This window comes from Mustelus asterias, unplaced genomic scaffold, assembly GCF_964213995.1.
Source record: "Mustelus asterias unplaced genomic scaffold, sMusAst1.hap1.1 HAP1_SCAFFOLD_564, whole genome shotgun sequence".
Taxonomy (NCBI): domain Eukaryota; kingdom Metazoa; phylum Chordata; class Chondrichthyes; order Carcharhiniformes; family Triakidae; genus Mustelus; species Mustelus asterias.
The window spans coordinates 257,358-279,204 of NW_027590514.1; positions in this window are offsets into that span (position 1 = coordinate 257,358).

Here is a 21,847-nt window from a genome sequence, read left to right on the forward strand (position 1 = left end):
TCCAATAAAGCATTTCATAGGCTCTCTTTAGCACCTTATACACCTGTCCTGCCACCTTCAGGGACCTGTGGACATTCACTCAAAGGTTTCCCACTTCCTCTAACCCTCTCAATATCCTCCCATTAATTGGATATTCCTTTTCTTTTTTTGTTCTCCCCAAATGCATTACCTCACACTTCTCTGGATTGAATTCCATTTGCCACTTTTCCATCCACTCGACCCCAAACCATTGATATCATTCTGGAGGTCACAGCTATCCTCCTCACTGTCAACTACACAGCCAATGACATACCTGACATCACAGCAGCACTGACGTTCATGCACAATGTTGCTCAATTGTGTGCTAGGCAGAACATCTTTTCTGGACTTATGGCAGCATCCTGAAAGTAGAAAATAACACTCACATAGTCACTACATGGGTAGCATGAGTAATGTATTGTCTTGCACATACATCCATAGTGCAACTAAATCAATTTCCTGCTCCCTCTCATGCAATAATATTCCAGTAGAGCAGCCAGCACCTCGTTTCTTCTATTATAGGCTGTACACATTCATACATTGACCTGGGATCTCTCAATCTCCCTGGTTGACAATGGAATGGGATTATTCTGTGTCTCTGTCTGTCACAGATTGATTACCCAAAGAAAACAGAAATAGCATTCTGACTCCTGTTCACCTCTCTCGCTGTTAAAGATTGATTTGCAACATCACCCACTGTTTTCTAATCATCTTGATTAGAAAACTGCTCCTTGGCATGGAAGCTTGTGTCACGAGACTGCCCATTCAGCTAATCTCCCGGCCAGGCAGACAGAACATAATGACATGAAATACCAAGGATTAAAAAATAACAAACTCCCATTTTCTTAAAGCAAACGTAATAACTAAAGTAAACAGAAGTCTTTGAGCTGTTTATCTGTTATTCCACAAGGACCAGTCTCAGCAGCATTTTATTTGAAAAGAAAAATATTTCCACAACAAATGGGCAGAAGTTGCAAATTTGAAGTTCAAAAAATCACATTCATTTAAGGAACATTGCATAACACCATCCCCACAGAGAATTCAAGCTGTCAGCACCTCAATGAGGAGCCTCAGCTCCCCAAACTAACTTGCCTCCAGTTCCACTTCTCCTATATTACAATCCAACGTTAAGGAGCTCGACAGCATGTGACCACCAAGAGGAAGCAAGAGTCTAGGTCATGGAACAAAATGGGGTCATTGGAGAGCAGTAATGAACACATTCCTGATTGCATATGGTGTGTGTTCTGGGCTAGGTGTTGACAATATTTTCAGAGATTGTATTGGGCAGAATCACAGCAAATCAGTCTGAGCAGCTGGAATGTTGCGTGTGCTTTAATACAGTCAGAATCATTACAGTACAGGAGGAGGCTATTTGGCCAATCAAGTCCATATCAACTCTTTGCACAACATTCCTTTAGTCCAATTCTTCAGCTCTAATCTCATAACCCTGCAGGTTTATTTCCTTCAAGTCCACCCAATTTCCTTTTGAAATTATCCATCATTTGGGGCGGCACAGCGCCAAGGATCCGGGTTTGATTCCAGCCTGGGTGACTGTGTGGAGCTGGAAGGTTCTCCCCATGCCTGTGTGGGATTTCCCCGGGTGCTCCAGTTTCCTCCCACAGTCCAAAGATGTATAGATTAGGCGAATTAGCCATGGTAAATGTGGGGTTACAGGGATAGGGCAGTGGGTGTGGGCCTGGTTAAGTTGCTCTTTTGCAGAGTTGGTGCCGACTCAATGGACCAAAATGCCTCTTTCTGCACTATAGGGGTTCTATCGTTCTCCTGTTCCACACCCTCAGAGGCAGCAAGTCCCAGGTCACAACCACCTGCTGCAGAAAAACCTATTGCTCGCATCTCCTTTGTGTCTATTGATCAAAACCTAAAATCTGTGCCTTTCCTCCTTCTACCATCAGCTAATGGGACCAGTACTTTTAAAAAATCTAGCTTATCTAACACTATCATAATCTTGAATGTGCCTATCAAAGTTTCCCACAATTTCCTTTGCTCAACTTCTCCAAACTAAGGTTGTAGCTAAATTCTTCTATTGCTGGAACCATTATGGTCAAATCCTTCCGAACTCTCCTGACCTCCATATTGTTCCTAAAGCCTGGTGTTCAGGCCAGAGACAATACTCTAGCTGTGGTCAAATGGTCAAACAAGAGGAGAAAGGATCTCTGCACACCTTTTGGGACTGTGCGATTAAAGATTTGTTGCCTCTCCCTATTGCTTCTGCCAAAATTCATCACCTCATATCTCTGTATTACATTCTATCTGTCACTTGTTTGCCCATTCTGCCAGCCTATCTATGTCCTGTTTCAGTCAACTGATATCATTCTCACTGTTTGCCGCACCTTGAAGTTTATTATCATGGGAAACTTTGAAATTTTACTCTGTATCCAATATCTAAGTCATTTATACAGATCAAAAAAAAACAGTGGACCTACACTGACCCTTGGGGAATGTCACTGTTTACCATCCTTCAGCCTGAGAAACAACCATTTACCATGCCTTGCTTTTTTTTTGTCCTGAAGTCAATTTTTTATCCAAGTTAATACTGACCCTCCTACTCCATGAGCTTCAATCCTTTAAACAAGCTTTTTTAAAATGACATCCACTGCATTCCCTTCATCAACCTTCTCCATTACTTCATCAAAATTACTCACCTAAACCTCGATTAGGTGAGTAAACATGATATTCTTTTTGTAAGTCTGTGTTGGCTCTCTCCAAGTGCCTGTCAACATTTTCATCATTGTTGCTTCTAAATGATGTGAGATGTTAAACTGGCTGGCCTGTAGTTACAAGGAATATCCTTACACCCTTTCTTCAACAATGGTGTCACATTTGCCACTTCCCAATCCCATGGCACAACCCAGTATCTAGGGATGTTTGGAAGATTATGAGGAGCCCTTCCACTATCTCACCCCTACTTCCTTCAGCAACCTGGGATGCAAGCCATCTGGACCTGCCCACTTTAAAGACTTGGGCGGCACGGTAGCACAGTGGTTAGCACTGCTGCTTTACAGCTCCAGGGTCCTGGGTTCGATTCCCGGCTTGGGTCACTGTCTGTGTGGAGTTTGCACATTCTCCTCGTGTCTGCGTGGGTTTCCTCCGGGTGCTCCGGTTTCTTCCCACAGTCCAAAGATGTGCGGGTTAGGTTGATTGGCCATGCTAAAAATTGCCCTTAGTGTCCTGGGATGTGTAGGTTAGAGGGATTAGTGGGTAAATATGTAGGGATATGGGGGTAAGGCCTGGGTGGGATTGTGGTCGGTGCAGACTCGATGGGCCGAATGGCCTCTTTCTGGACTGTAGGGTTTCTATGATTTAACTCACATTCCAACCATTATTTTGTAAATTGAGTTTGTGTCTTTATATGCCCTGTTTGTGAACAGAACTCCCACTCACCTGATGAAGGAGCAGCGCTCCGAAAGTTAGTGGCTTTTGCTACCAAATAAACCTGTTGGACTTTAACCTGGTGTTGTGAGACTTCTTACCCACTTTAAACATAGCCAGCCTTTCCAGTACATGAAAATGATTATCCTTGATATCAGGGCAACAATTGACCAAGTATGGCATCAAGGAGCCTCAGCAAAGCTGAGGTCAATGGGAATCAAGGGGAAAATCTCCCTGGTCGTACGGCAGGGCAAGGTTTACAATTGGGGGAGAGTTAATTATGATGCGATTAGGCAAGAATTAGGGGGCATAAGTTGGGAACAGAAACTGTCAGGGAAAGGCACTAATGAAAAGTGGAACTTTTTCAAGGAACAAATACTGGATGTCCTTGATAGGTGTGTCCCTGTCAGGCAGGGAGGAAATGGGCGAGTGAGGGAACCATGGTTCACGAAAGAGGTGGAATGTCTTGTGAAAAGGAAGAGGGAAGCTTATGTAGGGATGGGGAAACAAGGTTCAGATGGCTCGATTGTGGGTTACAAGTTAGCAAGGAATGAGCTGAAAAAGGGGCTTAGGAGAGCTAGGAGGGGACACGAGAAGTCCTTGGCGGGTCGGATCAAGGAAAACCCCAAGGCTTTTCACTCTTATGTGAGGAATAAAAGAATGACCAGGGTGAGGTTAGGGCCGGTCAAGGACAGTAGTGAGAACTTGTGTATGGAGTCAGTAGAGATAGGCGAGGTGATGAATGAATACTTTTCTTCAGTGTTCACCAAGGAGAGGGGCCATGTTTTTGAGCAAGAGAAGGTGTTAAAGGCTAATAGGCTGGAGGAAATAGATGTTCGGAGGGAGGATGTCCTGGCAGTTTTGAATAAACTGAAGGTCGATAAGTCCCCTGGACCTGATGAAATGTATCCTAGGATTCTTTGGGAGGCAAGGGATGAGATTGCAGAGCCTTTGGCTTTGATCTTTGGGTCCTCGCTGTCCACGGGGATGGTGCCAGAGGACTGGAGAATGGCGAATGTTGTTCCTCTGTTTAAGAAAGGGAATAGAAATGACCCTGGTTGAGGACGGCCTCAACCGGGATATTGGGTTCATGGCACACTATTTGTAACCCCCACAGAGTTTCAATGGCTGTCTTGTCTGGAGACAATACACATCTTTTTAGCCTGTCTTGATGCTCTCTCCACTCACATTGTTTTGTTTCTTAAAGACTTGATTAGTTGTAAGTATTCGCATTCCAACCATTATTCATGTAAATTGAGTCTGTGTCTTTATATGCTCTGTTTGTGAACAGAATTCCCACTCACCTGAAGAAGGGGCTTGCAGCTCCGAAAGCTTGTGTGGCTTTTGCTAGCAAATAAACCTGTTGGACTTTAACCTGGTGTTGTTAAACTTCTTACTGTGTCTGATCGAAGACAGAGGGTGGTGGTCGATGGAAAATTTTCAGATTGGAGGCAGGTTTCTAGCGGAGTGCCACAGGGATCAGTGCTTGGTCCTCTGCTCTTTGTGATTTTTATTAATGACTTAGAGGAGGGGGCTGAAGGGTGGATCAGTAAATTGGCTGATGACACCAAGATTGGTGGAGTAGTGGATGAGGTGGAGGGCTGTTGTAGGCTGCAAAGAGACATAGATAGGATGCAAAGCTGGGCTGAAAAATGGCAAATGGAGTTTAACCCTGATAAATGTGAGGTGATTCATTTTGGTAGGACAAATTTAAATGTGGATTACAGGGTCAAAGGTAGGGTTCTGAAGACTGTGGAGGAACAGAGAGATCTTGGGGTTCATATCCACAGATCTCTAAAGATTGCCACTCAAGTGGATAGAGCTGTGACGAAGGCCTATAGTGTGTTAGCTTTTATTAGCAGGGGGTTGGAGTTTAAGAGCCGTGGGGTTATGCTGCAACTGTACAGGACCTTGGTGAGACCACATTTGGAATATTGTGTGCAGTTCTGGTCACCTCACTATAAGAAGGATGTGGAAGCGCTGGAAAGAGTGCAGAGGAGATTTACCAGGATGCTGCCTGGTTTGGAGGGTAGCTCTTATGAGAAAAGGTTGCGGGAGCTAGGGCTGATCTCTCTGGAGGGGAGGAGGCTGAGGGGAGACTTAATAGAGGTTTATAAAATGATGAAGGGGATAGATAGAGTGAACGTTCAAAGACTATTTCCTCGGGTGGATGGAGCTATTACAAGGGGGAATAACTATAGGGTTCATGGTGGGAGATATAGGAAGGATATCAGAGGTAGGTTCTTTACGCAGAGAGTGGTTGGGGTGTGGAATGGACTGCCTGCAGTGATAGTGGAGTCAGACACTTTAGGAACATTTAAGCGGTTATTGGATAGGCAGATGGAGCACACCAGGATGATAGGGAGTGGGATAGCTTGATCTTGGTTTCAGATAAAGCTCGGCACAACATCGTGGGCCAAAGGGCCTGTTCTGTGCTGTACTGTTCTATGTCTATGTCTATGTTGTTGGAAATTAATCATCTCAGTCCCAGGATTTGCTGCAGAAATTCCTCAGGGTAGTGCCCGAGGCTCAACCATCTTTAGCTGCTTCATCAATGATCATCTTTTGGCCTGGTTAAGTTGCTCTTTTGGAGAGTTGGTCACAGAAGATGCTCATTACACAACTATTTACAGTTACATCATTATTCGACAATAGCTAGTAGATATAGAGCTCTGATGTGACGGCAAGCCTGCCAATAGTCTGAGACCATTTCAGCTCCAGCCCTGGACTGCCATCTGCTGGATTGCCTTTGCAGAAATAAAAAGCGAAATATCCAAGTGCTGAAAATGCACAACTGGTCTATCAGCATCTGAGAAAAGATGAGACCATTTTCATATTTCACAAACTGACTTTAGGTTAACCAAAAAAAAAATGTTTGTTTTGATAATGTTTCTGGGACACGGTAGGTTATTACTGGCCGAACATGCCAACAGACTATAGCAGTGGAATTCCCTCACATGTCCCTTCAATTTATTGCTGAATAAATGCTGTTTGATACCGCTGTTGGTGACCCATTCCATTACTTTGCTGATGATTCAGCAGAGACTGATATGCCAATAATTGGCTGGATTGGATTTGTCTAGCTTTTGGGGATAGGACATCCGAGCAATTTTCCACATGGCAGGGTAGATGCCAATGTTCTTGCTGCACAGGAACAGCTTGGCTTGGGATGTGGCTAATTCTGGAGTACAAGCTTCTATACTATAGAACATAGAATATTACAGAGCAGTACAGGCCCTTTGGCCCTCGATATTGCGCCGACCAGTGAAACCAATCTAAAGCCCATCTAACCTACACTATTCCAATATCATCCATATGTTTATCCAATGACCATTTAAATGCCCTTAATATTGGCGAGTTCACTACTGCTGCAGGCAGGGCATTCCACGCCCTTACTACTCTCTGAGTAAAGAACCTACCTCTGACATCTGTCCTATATCTATCACCCCTCAATTTAAAGCTATGTCCCCTCGTGCTAGCTATCACCATCCGATGAAAAAGGCTCTCACTATCCACCCTATCTAATCCTCTGATCATCTTGTATGCCTCTATTAAGTCACCTCTTAACCTTCTTCTCTCTAACGAAAATAACCTCAAGTCCCTCAGCCTTTCCTCATAGGACCTTCCCACCATACCAGGCAACATCCAAGTAAATCTCCTCTGCACCCTTTCCAATGCTTCCACATCCTTCCTATAATGCGGTGACCAGAACTGTACTACAAGTGCGGCCGCACCAGAGTTTTGTACAGCTGCAACATGATCTCCTGGCTCCGAAACTCAATCCCTCTACCAATAAAAGCTAACACTCCGTACGCCTTCTTAACAACCCTATCAACCTGGGTGCCAACTTTCAGGGATCTATGCACATGGACACCGAGATCTCTCCGTTCATCCATACCACCAAGTATCTTACCATTAGCCCAGTACTCTGTAATCCTGTTACTCCTTCCAAAGTGAATCACCTCACACTTTTCCGCATTAAACTCCATTTGCCACCTTTCAGCCCAGCACTGCAGCTTATCTATGTCCCTCTGTAACCTGCAACAACCTTCCGCACTGTCCACAACTCCACCGACTTTAGTGTCATCTGCAAATTTACTAACCCATCCTTCTACGCCCTCATCCAGGTCATTTATAAAAATGACAAACAGCAGTGGCCCCAAAACAGATCCTTGCGGTACACCACTAGTAACTGAACTCCAGGATGAACATTTCCCATCAACCACCACCCTCTGTCTTCTTACAGCTAGCCAATTCCTGATCCAAACCGCTAAATCATCCTCAATCTCAGCCTCCGTATCTTCTGCAATAGCTTACTGTGGGGAACCTTATCAAACGCTTTACTGAAATCCATATACGCCACATCAACCGCTTTACCCTCATCCACCTCTTTGGTCACCTTCTCAAAGAACTCAATAAGGTTTGTGAGGCACGACCTACCCTTCACAAAACCGTGCTGACTATCCCTAATCAAATTATTCCTTTCTAGATGATTATAAATCCTATCTCTTATAATCCTTTCCAAAACTTTGCCCACAACAGAAGTACGGCTCACTGGTCTATAATTACCAGGGTTGTCTCTACTCCCCTTCTTGAACAAGGGGACAACATTTGCGATCCTCCAGTCTTCTGGCACTATTCCTGTAGACCAGTGGTTCCCAAACTTTTTTCACTGGGCCGCACTTTCGGAATAAAAATTTGCTCGCGCCACACCGAATCTTTTATTGATAAGAAATACATTCAAAAACAAATAAAAACAACTCTTAAGCAGTGCTTGATTCATAACATAGAACACAACTACTTTATAATATGATCATGGGACATCCAGAAAGTATAAAACAATGCTTGTTTTAAACCATGTTTAAATGTTTCTTTGATTGTCCTTGAATCTTCCCGCCACACTTGCCATCCTTTCTCGCCGCACCAGTGTGGCGCGCCGCACCCTTTGGGAACCACTGCTGTAGAGAATGACGACATAAAGATCAAAGCCAAAGGCTCTGCAATCTCCTTCCTAGCCTCCCAGAGAATCCTGGGATAAATCCCATCCGGCCCAGGGGACTTATCTATTTTCACACTTTCCAGAATTGCTAACACCTCCTCCTTATTAACCTCAATCCCGTCTAGTCTAATAGCCTGTATCTCAGTATTCTCCTCGACAACATTGTCTTTTTCCTGCGTGAATACTGATGAAAAATATTCCTTTAGCGCTTCTCTTATCTCTTCAGGCTCCATGCACTACTTCCCACTACTGTCCTTGACTGGCCCTAATCTTACCCTAGTCATTCTTTTATTCCTGACATACGTATAGAAGGCTTTAGGGTTTTCCTTGATCCATTGCTGGAATATGTTGGACGTTCACAGCCTTTGCAGTAACCAATGCCTTCAGCCAATTCTTGATAACACATGGAGTGGATTGAATTGTGGGAAGGTGCTGTGATGCTGGGCAGTTCAGTCAAAGGCTAAAATGGAACATCCCCTTGGTACTTTTGGCTGAAGGTGGTTGGAAATAATTTGAAATTCTGCTCGATCCTCCTCGTGGTTCACAAACTTCCAAGTTTCGTACTGTCTGCAAATTTTGAAATTGTATCCTGTACACAAAGTCTCGGTCATTAATATATATCAGGATGAACAGAGGTTCTCACACCAATCCCTGGGGAACTCCAGTATAAACCTTCCTCCAGTCTGAAAAATGACCATTCATCACCATGCTTCCTCTCTTGTCTCAGCCAGTTTTGTATCCATGTTGCTACTGTCCCTTTTGTTCCATAAGCTGTAACTTTGCTCTCAAGTCTGTTGTGAGGCAGTTTAGCAAGTTTTTCAAAATCCATGTATGACACATTAATGGCATGACTCGGTGTGACATTGCAATTCCCATGTCCTCTGGCATCATCTTGGAGTCTAAGGAAATGGAAAATTAAGCCAGTCTTTCTGCAATATCTACTCTCACTTCCTCAGTATCCTTGGATGCATCTCACCTGGCCTTGTTGCCTCATCAACTTTTAAGTACACACAGCCGATTCAATATCTGTTCCTTATCAATTTTAAGCCTTTCAAATAACAGTACTACCTCATCTTTCACCATAATCTTGGTAGCAACTTCTTACTTGGTAACGACAGATGCAAACTATTTCTTTGACCTCCTGCTGCCTCCATGTGCAAATCTGCTTTTAGGCTCCAAATCAGTTCCACTTCTTTGACCATCCTTTTACGATTGAATTGCCTCTAGAAGTCTTTGAGATTCCCTTTTATGTTGGCTGACAATCCTGTTTCATGCTCCCCTTTTGCTTCTCTGACTTGCATTTTCACTAACTCTGAACCTTCTCTGTTCTGGTTCTCAGTTGTATTAACCATCTGATACCTATCATAAGCAGTTTTACTCCTTTTTAATCTCTCTTAAATATGCTTGTCTCCTTCCCCTCGACTGTGTCCAAGGCATCTCTTCTTTAAAGTTCAATTTTTCCTGCCAAACTTTGATTCCAATTCATCTGGCCCAGATTCCTTTCTTATTGCATTAAAGTTGACTTTTTCACAGCTAATTATTCTTACCCTGGATTGGTGTTTGTCGCTTTCCATAGTCAACCTCAACCTTGAGAAAATGATCCCTGTTCCCAAAATGTTCTTACTGCCACCTGATTCACTCGTCCAACTTCATTCACAAGAACCAGGTCTGAAAACATACTGCTGTAGAAATTTTCCTGAACACTCTAAGAATTCTTGTCCCTCTCTGCCCTTTAATTGCTACTAATCCAGTCTATATTTGATTAACATCCTCCATTATTACATTATATTTCTTCCACCTTTCTGTAATTTCTATGCAAATTTGTTTTTCCTCTACATCTTCCCCAGAATTTGGTGGCCAAAGATTATGTTTTTTTGTTCCTTAGCTCTCACCAAGTAGATTCTGTCCTTGATGCCTCTGAGACATCTCTTTCCAGCAGAGCAGTGTTACCCAATACGATATCCCTCCTCTTTCCTGAACACTCTGTATCCAGAAATACTTAATGCCCAGCCCTGCCCTTCTGTGAGTCAGCTCTGTTATAGGAACAACATCATATTTCCACATGGCAATCTGATTTTTGATTTGATTTATTATTGTCACATGTATTAATATACACTGAAAAGTATTGTTTCTTGCTCGCTATACAAAGCATACCGTTTATAGAAAAGGAAACGAGAGAGTGTAGAATGAAGTGTTACAGTTACAGCTAGGGTGTAGAGAAAGATCAACTTAATGCAAAGTAAGTCCATTCAAAAGCCTGACAGCAGCAGGGAAGAAGCTGTTCTTGAGTCGGTTGGTACGTGACCTCAGACTTTTGTATCTTTTTCCCGAAGAAGGTGGAAGAGAGAATGTCCGGGGTGCGCGGGGTCCTTAATTATGCCGCCTGCTTTGCCGAGGCAATGGGAAATGTAGACAGAATCAATGGATGGGAAGCTGGTTTGCGTGATGGATTGGGCTACATTCATGACCTTTTGTAGTTACTTGCCGCCTTGGGCAGAGCAGAAGCCATACCAAGCTGTGATACAACCAGAAAGAATCTGTAAAAGTTGGTGAGAGTCGTAGCTGACATACAAATATTTCCTCAGTCTTCTGAGAAAATAGAGGCTTTGGTGAGCTTTCTTAACTATGGTGTCAGCACAGGAGGACCAGGACAGGTTGTTGGTGATCTGGACACCTAAAAGCTTGAAGCTCTCGACCCTTTCTACTTCGTCCTGTTGATATAGACAGGGGCATGTTTCTTCTTTACGTTTCCTGAAGTCGATGACAATCTCCTTCGTTTTGTTGACATTGAGGGAGAGATTATTGTTGCCGCACCAGTTCAACAGATTCTCTATCTCATTCCTGTACTCCGTCTCATCATTGTTTGAGATCCGACCCACTATGGTGGTGTCATCAGCAAGCTTGAAAATTGAATTGGAGGGGAATTTGGCCACACAGTCATAGGTGTATAAGGAGTCTAGTAGGGGGTTGAGAACACAGTCTTGTGGGGCACCAGTGTTGAGGATGATCGTGGAGGAGGTGTTATTGCGTGTCCTTACTGATTGTGGTCTGTGAGTTAGGAAGTTCAGGATCCAGTCGCAGAGGGAGGTGCCGAGCTCCAGCCCACGGAATTTGGAGATACGTTTCGTTGGAAGAATGGTGTTGAAGTCAATAAATAGAAGTCTGACATAGGTGTCTTTGTTATCTAGGTGTGCCAGGGTTGAATGTAGGGCCAGGGAGATGGCGTCTGTTGTGGACCTGTTGCGGCGATAGTGGATCCAGGTAGTCTGTGAGGCTGGAATTGATTTGTGCCGTGACTAACCTTTCAAAGAAGACAGAGGGTGCATTTCTGAATGGAGGGCTGTGACAAGTGGTGTTCCTCAGGGATCAGTGAAATAGAAATAGAAATAGAAACCCCACAGTACAGAACGAGGCCATTCGGCCCATCGAGTCTGCACCGACCACAATCCCACCCAGGGCCTACTCCCATATCCCTACATATTTACCCAACTAATCCCTCCAACCTATGCATCTCAGGACACTGAGGGCAATTTTTAGCATGGCCAATCAACCTAATCCGCACATCTTTCCACTGTGGGAGGAAACCGGAGCACCCTGAGGAAACCCACGCAGACACAAGGAGAATGTGCAAACTCCACACAGACAGTGACCCAAGCCGGGAATCGAACCCAGGTCCCTGGGTTCTAGAACATAGAACATAGAAAGCCACAGCACAAACAGGCCCTTCGGCCCACAAGTTGCGCCGATCACATCCCCACCTCTAGGCCTATCTATAGCCCTCAATCCCATTAAATCCCATGTACTCATCCAGAAGTCTCTTAAAAGACCCCAACGAGTTTGCCTCCACCACCACCGACGTCAGCCGATTCCACTCACCCACCACCCTCTGAGTGAAAAACTTACCCCTGACATCTCCTCTGTACCTACCCCCCAGCACCTTAAACCTGTGTCCTCTCGTAGCAACCATTTCAGCCCTTGGAAATAGCCTCTGAGAGTCTACCCTATCCAGACCTCTCAACATCTTGTAAACCTCTATCAGGTCACCTCTCATCCTTCGTCTCTCCAGGGAGAAGAGACCAAGCTCCCTCAACCTATCCTCATAAGGCATGCCCCCCAATCCAGGCAACATCCTTGTAAATCTCCTCTGCACCCTTTCAATGGCTTCAACATCTTTCCTGTAATGAGGTGACCAGAACTGCGCGCAGTACTCCAAGTGGGGTCTAACCAGGGTCCTATTACAAACAGCAAAGGTCCTTCTTTGCTGGGACCTTTGCTGTTTGTAATATATATAAATGATTTGGAGGAAAATGTAACTGGATTGATTAGTAAGTTTGCGGACGACACAAAGGTTGGTGGATTTGCGGAAAGCGATGAGGACCATCAGAGGATATAGCAGGATATAGATCAGCTGGAGACTTGGGCGGAGAGATGGCAGATGGAGTTTAATCCGGACAAATGTGAGGTACTGCAACAACAATGTTGTTCCTTTGTTTAAGAAGGGTAGCAAGAATAAGCCAGGTAATTACAGGCCGGTGAGCCTTACATCGGTGGTAGGGAAATTATTGGAGAGGATTCTTCGAGACAGGATTTATTCCCACTTGGAAATGAGTGGACGTCTTAGTGAGAGGCAGCATGGTTTTGTGAAGGGGAGGTCGTGTCTCACGAACTTGATCAAGTTTTTCGAGGAAGTGAAGAAGATGATGAGGGTAGGGCAGTGGATGTTGTCTATATGGACTTCAGAAAGGCCTTTGACAAGGTCCCTCATGGCAGACTGATGCAGAAGGTGAAGTCGCATGGGATCAGAGGTGAGTTGGCAAGGTGGATACAAAACTGGCTTGGTCAAAGAAGACCTGTGCTTAACCCTCTCTCCACTCACATTGTCTGTACCTTTAAGACTTTTGTCTGTACCTTTAAGACTTGATTACCTGTAAAGACTCGCATTCCAACCATTATCTTGTAAATTGAGTTTGTGTCTTTATATGCCTTGTTTGTGAACACAAGTCCTCACTCACCTGATGAAGGAGCGAGACTCCGAAAGCTTGTGCTGCCAAATAAACCTGTTGGACTTTAACCTGGTGTTGTGAGACTTCTTACTGTACCTCCTCTGTAGCCAGTGAGGATACAAAGATTTCTCTCAAGGCCCCAGCAATTTCCTCCCTTGCCTCTCTCAGTATTTTGGGGTATATCCCATCAGGCCCTGGGGATTTGTCTACTTCAATGTTTCTCAAGAACCCCAATACCTCCTCCTTTTTGATCTCAACATGACTCAAACTATCTCCAGATCCTTTCCCAGACTCATCATCCACCAAGTCCTTCTCTTTGGTGAATACTGACGCAAAGTTCTCATTTAATACCTCGCCCATTTCCTCTGGCTCCACGCATAGATTCCCTCCCTTGTCCTTGAGTGGGCAAACCCTCTCCCTGGCTACCCTCTTGCTCTTTCTATCTGTATAAAAAGCCTTGGGATTTTCCTCAATCCTGCAGGCCAATGCTTTTTCATGACCCCTTTTAGCCCTCCTTACTCCTTGCTTCAGTTTCTTTCTACTTTCCTTGTATTCCACACTTGCTTCGTGTGTTCCTAGCCTCCTAGCTTTGACAAATGTTTCCTTTTTCTCTTTGACTAGGCTCCCAATATCTCTCGTATTCTAAGGTTCCCAAAACTTGCCATACTTATCTTTCATCCTTACAGGAATGTGCCGGTTCTGAATCCCTATCAACTTACACTTGAAAGCCTCCCACATGCCAGATGTTGATTTGCCCTCAAACATCTGCCCCCAATCTACAGTCTTCAGTTCCTGCCTAGTCTTGTTGTAATTAGCCTTCTCCCAATTTAGCACCTTAACTTGAGGACTACACTTATCTTTATCCATCAGTACCTTAAAGCTTACTGAATTATGGTCTCTGTTCCCGAACTGCTCCCCTACTGAAACATCGACCACCTGGCTGGGCTCATTCCCCAATATCAGGTCCAGTGTGGCCCCCTTCCCTAGTTGGACTATCTACATACTGTTTCAGGAAGCCCTCCTGGATGCTCCTTACAAACTCTGCCCCATCCACGCCCCTAGCACTAAGTGAGTCCCAGTCTATATAGGGGAAATTAAAATCTCCCACCACAACAACCCTGTTACTTTTACACCTTGCCAAAATCTACCTTCATATCTGTTCCTCAATCTCCCGCAGGCAGTTGGGTGACCTATAGTAAACCCCAAACATTGTGACTACACCCTTCCTATTCCTGAGCTCTACCCATATTGCCTCGCTGTATGAGCCCTCCGAGGTGTCCTCCCGGAGTACAGCTGTGATATTCTCCTTAACCAATAGTGCAACTCCCCCACCCCTTTTACATCCCCCTCTATCCTGCCTGAAACATCTGTATCCTGGTATGTTAAGCTGCCAATCCTGTCCTTCCAAAGATGTGCGGGTTAGGTTGATTGGCCATGCTAAAATTGCCCCTTAAGTGTCCTGAGATGTGTAGGTTAGAGGGATTAGCGGGTAAATGCATAGGGATATGGGGGTAGGGCCTGGGTGGGATTGTGGTCGGTGTAGACTCGATGGGCCAAATGGCTTGTTTCTGCACTGTAGGGTTTCTATGATTTCTATTTCCCTTAACCAAGTCTCTGTAATGGCAAGAACAATCTCCTGTTGAGATTCTGCTTGAAATTTCCTACCTAGCTCCCTAAATTCCGGCTGCATGACCACATCCTCTTTTAACTTCTGTCATTCATACCAATGTGGAGTACAACCGCTGGCTGTTAACATAACCCCCTCATGGTGTTCTACAGCCCTTCAGTGGCAGCCAGCATAATTAAGAACTCCACGCACCTCGGACATACTCTCTTCCATCTTCTTCCATCGGGAAAAAGATACAAAAGTCTGGGGTCACACACCAACCGACTCAAGAATAGCTTCTTCCCTGCTGCTATCAGACTTTTGAATGGACCCACCTCGCATTAAGATGATCTTTCTCTACACCCTAGCTATGACTGTATCACTACATTCTGCACTTTCTCATTTCCTTTTTTATGAACGGTATGCTTTGTATAGCATGCAAGAAACAATACTTTTCACTGTACACTAATACATGTGACAATAATAAATCAAATCAAATCCTTGACCCTGGCACCAGGGAGGCAATACCATTCTCAATTTGTGACTGCAACGACAGAAACTCCTGCGTGTTCTCCTAACTATTGAATTTCCTATCATTATGAACAAAGAACAAAGAAAACTACAGCACAGGAACAGGCCCTTCGGCCCTCCAAGCCTGCACCGACCATGCTGCCCGACTTAACTAAAACTCCCTACCCTTCCGGGAACCATATCCCTCCATTCCCATCCTATTCATGTTACTTGTCAAGACGCCCTTAAAAGTCACCACCGTATCCGCTTCCACTACCTCCCCCGGCAATGGGTTCCAGGCACCCACCACCCTCTGTGTAAAAAATCTGCCTCGTACAGCTCTTTTAAACCTTGCCCCTCGCACCTTAAACCTGTGTCCCCTAGTAATTGACTCTTCCACCCTGGGAAAAAGCTTCTGACTATCCACTCTGTCCACGCCTCTCATAATCTTGTAGACTTCTATCAGGACGCCCCAGTGAGAACAAACCAAGTTTCTCCAACCTCTCCTCATACCTAATGCCTTCCATACCAGGCAACATTCTGGTAAATCTTTTCTGTACCCTCTCCAAAGCCTCCACATCCTTCTGGTAGTGTGGCGACCAGAATTGAACACTATATTCCAAGTGCGGCCGAACTAAGGTTCTATAAAGCTGCAACATGACTTGTCAATTTTTAAACTCAATACCCCGGCCGATGAAGGCAAGCATGCCGTATGCCTTCTTGACTACCTTCTCCACCTGCATTGCCACTTTCAGTGACCTATGTACCAGTACACCCAGATCCCTTTGCCTATCAATACTCTTAAGGGTTCTGCCATTTACTGTATATTTCCTATCTGTATTAGACCTTCCAAAATGCATTACCTCACATTTGTCTCGCATATGGCTCTCCCATCTATGTTTATATGACCCTCTTTGTGTCGGATACCATTAGAGAGCACAAAGTTCTGGAAATCACTGCTAGTAAAAACCATGCCATTATTAGAAACCAGGACATCTGGTATTCCTTGTGTACAGAAACATTGTAATTTCTCAATTGTAGCATGAAAGGCCATGGAGCCTATGCTATGCACCTCCAACCACTTGCAGCGTGCATCTATCATGATTAAAACATGGAACCCATAAACATAGAACATAGAACAGTACAGCACAGAACAGGCCCTTCGGCCCACCATGTTGTGCCGAGCTTTATCTGAAACCAAGATCAAGCTATCCCACTCCCTATCATCCTGGTGTGCTCCATGTGCCTATCCAATAACCGCTTAAATGTTCCTAAAGTGTCTGACTCCACTATCACTGCAGGCAGTCCATTCCACACCCCAACCACTCTCTGCGTGAAGAACCTACCTCTGATATCCTTCCTATATCTCCCACCATGAACCCTATAGTTATGCCCCCTTGTAATAGCTCCATCCACCCGAGGAAATAGTCTTTGAACGTTCACTCTATCTATCCCCTTCATCATTTTATAAACCTCGATGAAGTCTCCCCTCAGCCTCCTCCGCTCCAGAGAGAACAGCCCTAGCTCCCGCAACCTTTCCTCATAAGACCTACCCTCCAAACCAGGCAGCATCCTGGTAAATCTCCTCTGCACTCTTTCCAGCGCTTCCACATCCTTCTTATAGTGAGGTGACCAGAACTGCACACAATATTCCAAATGTGGTCTCACCAAGGTCCTGTACAGTTGCAGCATAACCCCACGGCTCTTAAACTCCAACCCCCTGTTAATAAAAGCTAACACACTATAGGCCTTCTTCACAGCTCTATCCACTTGAGTGGCAACCTTTAGAGATCTGTGGATATGGACCCCAAGATCTCTCTGTTCCTCCACAGTCTTCAGAACCCTACCTTTGACCCTGTAATCCACATTTAAATTAGTCCTACCAAAATGAATCACCTCACATTTATCAGGGTTAAACTCCATTTGCCATTTTTCAGCCCAGCTTTGCATCCTATCTATGTCTCTTTGCAGCCTACAACAGCCCTCCACCTCATCCACTACTCCACCAATCTTGGTGTCATCAGCAAATTTACTGATCCACCCTTCAGCCCCCTCCTCTAAGTCAATAATAAAAATCACAAAGAGCAGAGGACCAAGCACTGATCCCTGTGGCACTCCGCTAGCAACCTGCCTCCAGTCCGAACATTTTCCATCCACCACCACCCTCTGTCTTCGATCAGATAAGAAGTTTAACAACACCAGGTTAAAGTCCAACAGGTTTATTTGGTAGCAAAAGCCACACAAGCTTTCGAGGCTCTGAGCCCCTTCTTCAGGTGAGTGGGAATTCTGTTCACAAACAGAACTTATAAAGACACAGACTCAATTTACATGAATAATGGTTGGAATGCGAATACTTACAACTAATCCAGTCTTTAAGAAACAAAACAATGGGAGTGGAGAGAGCATCAAGACAGGCTAAAAAGATGTGTATTGTCTCCAGACAAGACAGCCAGTGAAACTCTGCAGGTCCACGCAACTGTGGGAGTTACAAATAGTGTGACATAAACCCAATATCCCGGTTGAGGCCGTCCTTGTGTGTGCGGAACTTGGCTATCAGTTTCTGCTCAGCGACTCTGCGCTGTCGTGTGTCGCGAAGGCCGCCTTGGAGAACGCTTACCCGAATATCAGAGGCCGAATGCCCGTGACCGCTGAAGTGCTCCCCAACAGGAAGAGAACAGTCTTGCCTGGTGATTGTCGAGCTCGACAATCACCAGGCAAGACTGTTCTCTTCCTGTTGGGGAGCACTTCAGCGGTCACGGGCATTCGGCCTCTGATATTCGGGTAAGCGTTCTCCAAGGCGGCCTTCGCGACACACGACAGCGCAGAGTCGCTGAGCAGAAACTGATAGCCAAGTTCCGCCCACACAAGGACGGCCTCAACCGGGATATTGGGTTTATGTCACACTATTTGTAACTCCCACAGTTGCGTGGACCTGCAGAGTTTCACTGGCTGTCTTGTCTGGAGACAATACACATCTTTTTAGCCTGTCTTGATGCTCTCTCCACTCCCATTGTTTTGTTTCTTAAAGACTGGATTAGTTGTAAGTATTCGCATTCCAACCATTATTCATGTAAATTGAGTCTGTGTCTTTATAAGTTCTGTTTGTGAACAGAATTCCCACTCACCTGAAGAAGGGGCTCAGAGCCTCGAAAGCTTGTGTGGCTTTTGCTACCAAATAAACCTGTTGGACTTTAACCTGGTGTTGTTAAACTTCTTACTGTGTTTACCCCAGTCCAACGCCGGCATCTCCACATCATTTCGATCAGATAGCCAGTTACCTATCCAATCGGCCAACTTTCCCTCTATCCCACACCTCCTTACTTTCATCATAAGCCGACCATGGGGGACCTTATCAAACGCCTTACTAAAATCCATGTATATGACATTAACTGCCCTACCTTCATCAACATACTTAGTTACCTCCTCAAAAAATTCTATCAAATTTGTGAGGCACGACTTGCCCTTCACGAATCCGTGCTGACTATCCCGGATTAATCCGCATCTTTCTAAATGGTCGTAAATCCCATCCCTAAGGACCTTTTCCATCAATTTACCAACCACCGAAGTCAGACTAACTGGCCTATAATTACCAGGGTCATTTCTATTCCCTTTCTTAAACAGAGGAACAACATTCGCCACTCTCCAGTCCACTGGCACCATCCCCGTGGACAGTGAGGACCCAAAGATCAAAGCCAAAGGCTCTGCAATCTCATCCCTTGCCTCCCAAAGAATCCTAGGATACATTTCATCAGGCCCAGGGGACTTATCGACCTTCAGTTTATTCAAAACTGCCAGGCCATCCTCCCTCCGAATATCTATTTCCTCCAGCCTATTAGCCTGTAACACCTTCTCTTCCTCAAAAACATGGCCCCTCTCCTTGGTGAACACTGAAGAAAAGTATTCATTCATCACCTCGCCTATCTCTACTGACTCCATACACAAGTTCCCACTACTGTCCTTGACCGGCCCCAACCTCACCCTGGTCATTCTTTTATTCCTCACATAAGAGGAAAAAGCCTTGGGGTTTTCCTTGATCCGACCCGCCAAGGACTTCTCGTGTCCCCTCCTAGCTCTCCTAAGCCCCTTTTTCAGCTCATTCCTTGCTAACTTGTAACCCTCAATCGAGCCATCTGATCCTTGTTTCCTCATCCCTACATAAGCTTCCCTCTTCCTTTTCACAAGACATTCCACCTCTTTTGTGAACCATGGTTCCCTCACTCGGCCATTTCCTCCCTGCCTAAAGGGCCCAACAAAGTCCATGTGCATGCATACCCATGGCCTGCCAGGCCACTCCCATGGATGAAGGAAGGCTGAGGGAGGGAGTTATTGATTCTCTTGCCATACGCCGCATTGCTTCACCAAGTCTGTGATGTTGAGTCAAGGCTGGGTCACCAGATGTAGCTCCTGGCCAGCATTTTCATGTTTGATATTCCATGGTGGCCATTATGTAGTTCCGTTAATATCAGGTGCCGCCCAAGGCAAAGGACAACTACTCGGAATCCCCAGAGACCCCGTCCTCAACACTGAGCTCATATTCCTTACCCAGATAGGATTTCATTTCTTCTGGGGGTTGTCCTCAGAATTCACCATGTAGGATCATGTGCCTTATTTTATACAAGATTGGATCCTTTTATGTTCAGGCCCTAATTTGCTTTGCGGACACTGGCAGAATCTCCAAATAATTTAGCACCTTGATGACCTCTTCTGATGCTGTAGAGAAACCAGGCTTGTGGGCAACGGGAGGTGACTCAGTGCATCAGCTTGGTCTATCTGGTTTCCAGGGCGGTGCTCTAGAGGATATTCATTGGCTGCAAGTAACAAAGTCCAACGCTGTATCCAGGTGGAGGCAATTGAGGGGAATTGCCCTATCTTCTTTCTAAAGTCCCAATAAGGGTTTGTGGTTGCTAACTATCAGTCATGATGTGGAGATGCCGGCGTTGGACTGGGGTAAGCACAGTAAGAAGTCTCACAACACCAGGTTAAAGTCCAACAGATTTATTTGGTCGCAAATACCATAAGCTTTCGGAGCGATGCTCCTTCGTCAGATGGAACTACTCCATCTGACGAAGGGGCATCGCTCCGAAAGCTTATGGTATTTGCTACCAAATAAACCTGTTGGACTTTAACCTGGTGTTGTGAGACTTCTTACTATCAGTCTGCCATAGATGTATTGATGGAACTTTTTCATACCAAATACGATCACCAAACCCTCTTTCTCAATCAGGGAATACCTCCACTTGGCATCCACTGTGTACAGTTCTGGTCACCCTATTATAGAAAGGACATCATTAAACTAGAAAGAGTGCAGAAGAGATTTATGAGGATGCTACTGGGACTTGATGATTTGAGTTATAAGGAGAGGTTGGATAGACTGGGACTTTTTTCCCGAAAGCGTAGGAGGCTGAGGGGTTATCTTATATAGGTCTATAAAATAATAAGGGGTATAGATCAGCTGGATCGTCAATATCTTTTCCCAAAGGTAGGGGAGTCTAAAACTAGAGGGCATAGGTTTCAGGTGAGAGATACAAAAGGGTCCAGAGGGGCAATTCTTTCACTCAGAGGGTAGTGAGTGTCTGGAACAAGCTGTTAGAGGTAGTAGTAGAGGCAGGTACAATTTTGTCTTTTAAAAAGTGTTTAGACAGTTACATGGGTAAGATGGGTATAGAGGGATATGGGCCAAATGCAGGCAATTGGGATTAGCTTAGGGGCTTTAAAAAAAGGGAGGCTGGACAAGTTGGGCCGAAGGACCTGTTTCCATGCTGTAAATCTCTGTGATAAGATGTGATGAGCTTTTCCATCCTGTCTTTCCAGCGAGGAGAAATGTGGAAGTACCATCCCAACCATGTATGGAGAAGCATGTCAGAACGAGTTCGTTATTGGGGTCAAAATGGGCCAATATGTTGGATGAGAATAGCAGTTGTTTAACTTTGTCGAAAGCTTCTGTCTGTTGCACTTCCCAGGACCACATTTGGTATTTTCAAAGTAGGGTATGCAAAGGAGCCAGCATGGAAGTCAAGCTTGGGGCAGATTTTCTGTAATAATTTACTAATCTTCGGAAGAATTTTAATTCTGTGGTGTTCCTTGGAGTTGGTGCTTCCTTGATGGTCTTCACCTTATCCTCTACCGCAGGCTTTGTCAAAGTGGAGGTCGTGACCCAGATGTTAAAACTGGGTTGCTGGGTAGGTTCTCACTGCTCTATAAACGGATCCTGTTAAAAAAAAACCACACATTTTGTCGAAGGTGGTATGGCAATGAGGACAAAAGCATAAAAGCAAATTAATGCGGATGCTGGAATCTGAAACCAAAAGACCCTTTAGGGTC